General features: G+C 48.0%; 1 long non-coding RNA gene across 1 annotated transcript in view; it reads left to right on the top strand.

Annotated features, from left to right (window-relative positions):
* Positions 1–3,145, top strand: part of LOC123155929 (uncharacterized) — a 6,216-nt gene extending 3,071 nt beyond the window's left edge. Inside the window, exons 5-6 of the long non-coding RNA XR_006477679.1 lie at positions 2,823–2,949; positions 3,079–3,145. This is a non-coding gene — a long non-coding RNA (uncharacterized lncRNA). The remainder of the gene's footprint in view (positions 1–2,822; positions 2,950–3,078) is intronic.
* The last annotated feature ends 5,233 nt before the right edge of the window (positions 3,146–8,378 follow it).

Below are 8,378 nucleotides of genomic sequence, written 5' to 3'. Positions count from 1 at the left end.
TTGAGAAGGTAGGTGGCGGTGTGAAGGGCTTCAACCCAAAATGGTGGTGTGAGGTTGGCTTGAAGAAGAAGGGTGCGCAAGACATCATTAGTGGTGCGAATCATGCGTTCCGCTTTGCCGTTTTGGGGTGAAGTATGGGGGCAGGAGAAGCGATAAGCAACACCGTTGGAGGAGAAAAAGGCACGAAGAGATGAGTTCATAAATTCACCATCGTTGTCACACTGCATGCTTTTGATGATTACATTGAATTGGGTGTAAATAAACGTAAAAAAGCATTGAAGGGCTGTGGAAGTTTCGGATTTGTTGCGGAGGGGGAAGGTCCACGAGTAATGTGTATAATCATCAAGCAGCACAAGATAGTATTGGAAACCAGAGAAACTAACAACAGGTGATGTCCATAAATCATAGTGTATTAAATCAAAAGGGGCATAAGTTTTGCTAAAAGAAGAGGGAAAGGGTAAATGAGGCTGCCGGCCAAGTTGGCAAGCACTACATGGCGTGTGAGGAGCCTTATTACAATCTAACTGTTTAGACAGGGAAGAAAATGTGTGGACGCCGGGATGCCCAAGGCGACGATGCCACAAATCCGAGGGGGTGGCTGCAAGGAGAGCGGACGCCGGCGCCGGTTTATTGCCAATGAAGGGGTAGAGATCGCCGTGGCTAACGGAGATCATGAGAACTCGTCGAGTCCGAAGATCCTTCACAAGAAAACCACACGGGTAAAATTCAATAGAGCAAGAATTATCTTTAGTGAATTTACGAACAGAGATGAGGCTAGTGACTACGTTGGGGGAGACAAGAATGTCGGTGAGGCGAAAATTATGAGGGGAGAGGGTGGTAGAGCCCGTGGCAGTGACAGGAAGATGATGCCCATTAACGATAACAATGCTAGAAGGTAAATGTGAAAATGAAGAACTCAACGAGGTCAGGGTACCTTGGGTGCCTGTCACGTGCAAGGAAGTGGCACTATAGAGAAACCACTCGGGAGCTGGGGGCGTGGCGTAGCCGCCGTTGCTGAAGGCGGCTTTGAGCATGGCGAGGTGGTCCCACGAGGGCTGTGGGGGCTGATAGTAGGGAGTGGACGGCACAGGCGAGGGCGTGTATGCAGGGTACGCCTGGGCGTGGGCGCCGGGTCGGGGCCCAAGAACACCGGCGGCGTTCGGCGGAATCCAGCCAGGGCGGGGCGTTGGGAGAGCCATCCCGTACGGGGCAAAGTACCCCGTGAAGGGAGAGAACGAAGGCACCTACTGACCGCGCCTGGAGTGGTCGCCACGCCCACGCCCACGGCCGCGCCCGCGCCCGCGCCCGCGGTCACCACCGTCACCAGAGTGGTCACCGCGCCCGCGACTGGAGGAGTGGGGCGGCAGATGGGAAGCGTCGGGGGCGCGATCATAGGAGCGGTCGGCCGCGCAATCACCCTGGCCGTGACCACCAGAGGAGCCGGCCGAGGAACCGCTGCCCGAGGAGCTGCCGCCCGCCATGGCGAACGCGGAGGCGCCTTCCTCCGCCGCGCGCTGTGCCTGCGACTCCTCCACAAGGACAACACGGGAGAGGACGGTGTCGAAGGGGAGGCCCTGGTCGCCAAGGACGACGCGGATGGTGTCGAGCCGCTTGTCGAGGCCGTGAAGAAACTGCATGGTGAGATCCACCTCGGTAACGGCATGGTCGATCTCAGCGAGCGCGTCGGTGAAGAGTTTGAGACGGCGGGCGTACTCCGACACCGAGAGGTCATCCTGCTTGAGATTGCGGTATTGGTGGTTGAGGATCATGAAGCGGGCGTCGCGATTGGCGAGGAAGAAATCTTTGATCTTGTGCCACAGGGCGTAGGTGGTGGTGGCACCAAAAACGTGGTCACACATGGTGTCCGAGAGAGTGGCATAGATCCATAGAATGACATGGGCGTCGAGCTCAAGGTATTTGGACGGAGCATTGGGAGGTGGAGGGTGGTTGAGGAGGTAGGAGACACCGTAGCGAACCAGGACCATCAGGAAGAAAGTCTTCCACTTATGATAATTTTGATCGGCAGGATTAAGAAGGAACTTGATTTGGTTCGTGATGTGATCACGAAAAATGGGGTGGGGAACGGCTGTGGCCGGCGAGGGCGCAAGGGAGGTGCCGGCGGTGGTGAAGAGGGGGGCAAATTGAGAGGGTGCCGTGGCGGGGAAGGAGCCGCTGAAGAGAGTGGGGGACGTGCCGAAGACGAAGGGAGGGATGGTCGGTGCGGTGGCCGGGGAGGTGCCGGCGGCAGGCACCGAGGAGGAGGAGCAGAGGGTGCCCAGCGACGTAGCCGAGCTCGTGGCGGCGGCGGAGGAGGAGGAGGTGTCGTCCGCGGCCATGGCTAGGGTCCTGGCTCTGATACCAAGTTGGAAAGTGATTTCCCTTGATTGATTCTGTTTACATCTGAGAGTATACATAGGGAGAGAAAGTCCCTAGAGATATGGCATGCAGGCCCTCAGATCCTACAATCTAGGATCGTTACAACATGCCAGTTAATGTTACAAGTGGTACACAAATATACAACTTAACAGGGAGAAAGATGATGCTATAGTAGGGAGAAAGATTTGCCCGTGCGACTCTAATTATGAAAGGCAGGAGGCCCGTATAAATAGTATACACAGGCCAGCTATCTTCCCAGGCTTATAGATATTAATAACCAGGTATGTCCTAGTTCAGATCAACTCATCCAAATTGAGCAGTAGTTTAATAGTATTTTGTGAACATTTGTTTGAAATAAGATATGAGTTTTGAAATCCCAAGTTTAGTTAAAGAAGCATTTTTTTAGCAACAGTTGCTAAGATTTTATTGCTGATTTATGGGTACAGGTAAAACGCCGTGATGATGGGATTTAAGTTGAAGCAAAAAACTGCAAAAACAGGAAGAAAGATGGAAGAGAACCTTATGGGTCGGCCCAAAAGTCATGGTGGCGCAACACCGATGCTGATCAATAGCGTATTTTCTTGGGCCTTGCTTTCAGAAGGCAGTTGGTCGAGGCCATTTCGGCCATTTTTCCATCAGATACATAGGTGAAACCTAGAAGGATTTACACTCTCTCCTCGACATTTTCTTTTTTTCTCACAGCTCGGCAGTGCCGCCTTTGGACAAGCCCTCTGTCTCGATTCTCCCTTCGCAACTCAGCTCCACCGACCAGGTCAGTCCTCACTAATGGACGGTTACATGCTTTGTTTTCCTTTTGAACTCTAAATGTGTGCTCGCCTCTGAGGAATTTCTTGGATCCATGTGTTCTATTCAGATGGTGATGGCTGACGAAGAGCCCGATGTCCATGGCTCACCGGGTTCCGCTGGCTCAACTAACAGCCGTCTGCGGGTGCTTGCACAGGTCAGATGAAACCCATCATGTACCCTCTCTGATTTTACTAGACGGTTGCAAAAATATTATCAGTGTGTGGCTCAGAAATTTTTATAATCAAAAAATACTCACATATGTAAACATTGCTAACTCTTGAAAGAAACACGCATCTGATCTAGGGATTATAGATGCGCGCAGATAGTAGTGAAGAAATAGTGATATTTAGATCCATGCGGTGTGATGATTTAAACTCTATTTCTTTGACATGCTCTTTGTGTAGTTAATAGTTTTGTAGGTGTTTCCTCAATTGATTAGATGTTGTCTAGGACTTCTATGTAGCTACATTTTGTTTAGAAAGCGCAAGCATTCTATGTGCCAATTAGATTTCTGTCTTTGAAGTTGATCATATTGATCTTAAATTATCGACTACTCTTACTAAAACAAGTTGTATTTTCAACTGATAAATAGCCCCATTGTTCTTAAAAATGCTTTTCACATGCTCAATGACAATCTGATTAATCGATAGACTTACCATATCTTTTTTATCACTATGATTGCTTTTATCCGCGACTGATTTCTCCGATATCTCTCCCGTACTGTGATGCAATTACTTTAAGCAGTTCCTTGTGGCCTTATGTTTTATGTTCTCGGGCACTGCAGGATACCCGGCGAGTGTTTAAGACCCCACACAGGGCAGTTCTTGAGATGCTCCTAGCACACCTTGGGCTATCACCGGATCAGTATGAACGTGTTGTTCATGAGGATGGCAAGATCCGCGTGACCGTCTTTTTCAACACCTCTACGCTGGATCTTGGAGGACCAATCAGTCATTCCTACTGGTCTATGTTATGCCTAAGACATGCAAAGTTGTGGATCGTCTGTAAGCTACATGTGCTTTCGTTCGTCCTATGCCTATGATATTTGCTACTAAACCTACCGTGCAACATGCTTTCTATGTTCGTACATCAATTGTTAGGTGATTTCTTATTGTGTGCATACAAACAAACCTTACTTCCGAATGATTCTTTGTTAGTTTTTTATTTTTATCATGGTTGAAATAATATTGAGTGCAAAAATAACTTTGCTTAAATCTGGTTGCTCGGCTGACAAAGGTATGCATTTGTCTGTGTACCATCTTACCTCTCCTGTGATGCTTTCTATGCTATGGATATTATGTATTGGATAAGGGCCAGTGCTTACTTAGGCCATTTTGATTTTGATAAACCTATTGTTAAAGTTCAATATACTAGGGCCGATGCCTGAGTACAACTACATATGGATTGTCCTTACGTGAATGGATTGAAAATACGGTTACCTTGGCCATTGTTATTTGTACGATGCATGCAGTGTGAATGCATATGCTAAACCTGACGTTTGACCAAGGCGCGATCCCGATCTAATAAATGTTATGGCTAGCTAGCTCAAGCTCTCAACATCATCTCATATGATTTTTGTCAATCTTGTTTCTCTCTGCAGATCCTATTAATACACGTGGCCTTCCGCTACGCTTGACCGATTTCATCTATGGCCAACTATCTAATCTAGGTAATATGCCCAATTTTCGGTTTTCCATTTTTTTAGCAAAAGGTATAGTCATGCTGAAATATTTTTTGACCCTTCTTTTAGGCAGTGGTATGAAGTGAACGATTCTTACATATATATTTATATGGGTCGAACTATAAATGAGTTCTTCCAGGTGGCGTTGGAAGATATGAACCGCAATGGCGAAAAAGAGATATTACGTCCATGTAAGAAGTGCAAAAACAGAGTTTTGATTGACCCTTCCATTGGTCGTGTGAAGATGCACTTGTTGAAACATAGTTTCATACGGTGGACAAGTCATGGTGAGGCCGAGGAGGATGCCGAAGTCGATGGAGCGACACATGATGATGAGCCAGAAGGAGGCATGAAGAACTGATGGCTGTTCGAGGCACATATTTAAGATGGCGTGGACAAAGCTCAATTGCCCAATTAGCGACCCGACATGTGGCTTCCCTATTCTGGATGATGTCTCCCAAAGGGGCTGAGCTGACCACAGTGATGGGATGCTCCTAGAAGTAATGTTTGAGCTTGCTACTAGCCATGAACACGCCAAACACCAGCTTCTGCCAATGTGGATATCTCCTCTTAGACTCGGTCAGAACTTCACTGACATAATATACTGGTCTTTGGACAAGATGTTCTTTCCCGGGCTCTTTACGCTCCACATCAACTGCCACACTCATCGCTTTGTTATTAGAGGCGGTGTACAGGAGCATAGGCTCTTTGTCAATAGGAGCAGCCAGGACGGGCGGCTCAGCCAATAGCTTCTTGAGGGCTTCAAAGGCCTTATCTATAGCGTCACTCCAGACAAAGTTATCAGTCTTTCTCAACATCTGGTATCGAGGAATTGCCTTCTTGCTGAGGTGGCTTATAAACCGACTCAAGGCTGCAATTTGACCAGCCATGTGCTGGACATCATTGATGTTGTCCCGCTTGGCGAGCGAAGTGACTGCTTTCATTGTTCTGACACCAAAAACCGTAGCAACTTCCCCGCGGGAACACCGAAAACACACTTGGCCGGGTTGAACTTCATATGATAGACCCGAAGGTTGTCAAAAGTCTTCTTGAGGTCATCCAACAAAGTCTCTTTCTTTTGAGATTTGACCACAACATCATCGACGTACAAGTGAGCATTGCACCCAATCTGCTTGTGAAAGCAATTTTGTACACATCGTTGATAAGTCGCCCTGCGCTCTTAAGTCCAAAAGGCATAGAAACATAGAAGAAAGCCCCAAAAGGTGTGATGAAGGTTTTCTTCTCTCGATCCTCGACGGCCATGTTAATCTGATGATAACCAGAGCAAGCATCCACAAAACATAAGCACTCACAACCAGCAGTAGAGTCGATGATCTGATCAATGCGGGGGAAGGAAAACAGGTCTTTGGGACAAGCCTTATTAAGATCTGTGTAATTAACACACATATGCCAAGTGCCATTTTTCTTCAGAACAAGCACTAGATTTGCCAGACACTCGGGGTGAAATACTTCAACAATGAACCTGGCAGCTAGCAGCCAGACCACTTCTTCCCCAATAGCCTTGTGTCTCTCCTTGTTAAAATGAAGAAGGTATTGTCTGACAGGTTTCAACTTAGGATCCATGTTAAGATGATGCTTAGCAAGTCCTCTCAGTACACGAGGCATGTCAAAAGGTTTCCATGCAAAGATGTCTCGATTCTCATGGATGAACTCGATGAGCGCGCTTTCCTATTTGGGGTCCAAACCGGTCCCAACCATGAACTGTTGGGACGGATCTCCTGGGGTGAAGTCAACCTGCTTGGTATCCTCAGCCAGCTTGAACTTGAGCAGAGTGTCAGATTATGTGATGGGCTTCTTTAAGGGCATCATGTTGGACGGGTCAACCTTTGGATGTGTAAAATTTGAGATCCTCTGCTGCACAGGCTGACTCAGCACAGGATGTGCCCCCCTCCTCAGACTCCCGTGCGATTTTCCTATCACCATCAACGGTGATAGTGCCTTCTGGCTCATGCATCTTGAGCTTGAGATAGACATAACAGGGCCGGGCCATGAAACGAGCATAAGCTAGCCTCCCGAAGAGGGCATGATATGGACTCTTGATTTTGACCACTTCAAACATTAAGAACTCTGATTTGTAATTATACTCCTCGCCAAACAAAACTTCCAGCTTGATCGCCCAATAGGATAAGCAGATTTTCCATGAACAATCCCATGAAAGACGGTTGAGGAGGGTAGGAGTTGCTTTTCTGACAGGTTCATGCGTCTGAAGGTATCGTAATATAGGATGTTGATGCTGCTTCGTCCATCCATAAGCACCTTAGTGAGCTTATAGCCAAAGCTAAACAACTCGGATTCTCAACACGAGGAGGATGATCCGCCCTACTCCATGTGACTAGTTATTCTGACCAATTTAAATACTCAGGAACAGCCAGCTCAACCACATTAATAGCACATTTCTGAAGCTTGCGATCCTGCTTGCAAGTACTAGTCATGAAGATGTGGTACTGCCCAGTATTCAACTGCTTGGGATTGCTCTGAAAACCAGACTGGTTGCCCTGTTGCTGAACTCCTAGGCCAGAATGTTTATTTTGACCATTATTACCGGAGCCTTGATAAACAGACCCTGAGCCGCCTGAGCCCTGATAGCCGGGGTTCTGGAAGCCACCAGATGAGTCGGCTCCCGGGAAGCCAGATCCTGAGCCGCCTGCTCCACGGTACGTGGGGTTTCCGCCGCTGCCACCTTGATGATTCTGGTACGTTTGATTGCGGAAAGACTGCATAATGTAAAAATTATCCCAAGAATGATTCGCCGGTTTATCAGGGAGGCCGTGTTTGGGACATGGGCCTTTGAGGGCTTCCTTGAAATTACGAGCTTTATTTCCACCGAAGGATCTCCCAGAGTTGTTCTGTTTCTGGCCCTTTGAAACCAGTGTTGGTATTAGCAACAAAATCTGAGCCGCCCTCTGGGTGCTTCCACTTTCCACCATTGCCTTGATTGCCGTGGTTTCCATTGTAACCAGGGTTACTTTGCTGCCGCCCCTTGCTACTACCATTTTTCTTGCCTTTGCTGGTTTGTCATCATCTGGATTAGGGTCCTTTGTAGTATCTGACTTAGTATATCTAGTAAGGATGTCCATGAGATCACCCATATCCTGGACCTTACGCTTGAGTCGCCCAAGCTTCTGAATGAGAGGGTCAAAATGACCGTTCTTCTCCAGGATCAAGACGGCCTGAGCGGCTGATATGCTATCAAAGGAGTGAATAACGTATGTGACCCGGTGAGCCCAGTGATGAGCTGATTCACCTTCGCGCTGGATGCAATGTTGTTGATCAACAATCATCATCGGGCGCTTGCAAGTTCTTTGGAAGTTCTGGATGAAGCGGTCCTTTAACTCGGCCCAAGTGTTGATGGAGTTGGGGGGCAGATTCTTCAGCCAAGTATGACCCGGCCCCTACAACATCATGGTCAAATATTTGGCACAAACCGTGTCGCTAACATCCAGCATGTCCATGGCGACCTCGTAACTCTCAATCCAAGCAGCCGGCTCAAGAT

This window comes from Triticum aestivum, chromosome 7B (genome assembly GCF_018294505.1).
Source record: "Triticum aestivum cultivar Chinese Spring chromosome 7B, IWGSC CS RefSeq v2.1, whole genome shotgun sequence".
NCBI classification, from domain to species: domain Eukaryota; kingdom Viridiplantae; phylum Streptophyta; class Magnoliopsida; order Poales; family Poaceae; genus Triticum; species Triticum aestivum.
Note: the sequence above shows the minus strand (reverse complement) of the source record. Positions and strands in the feature narration are given on the sequence as shown.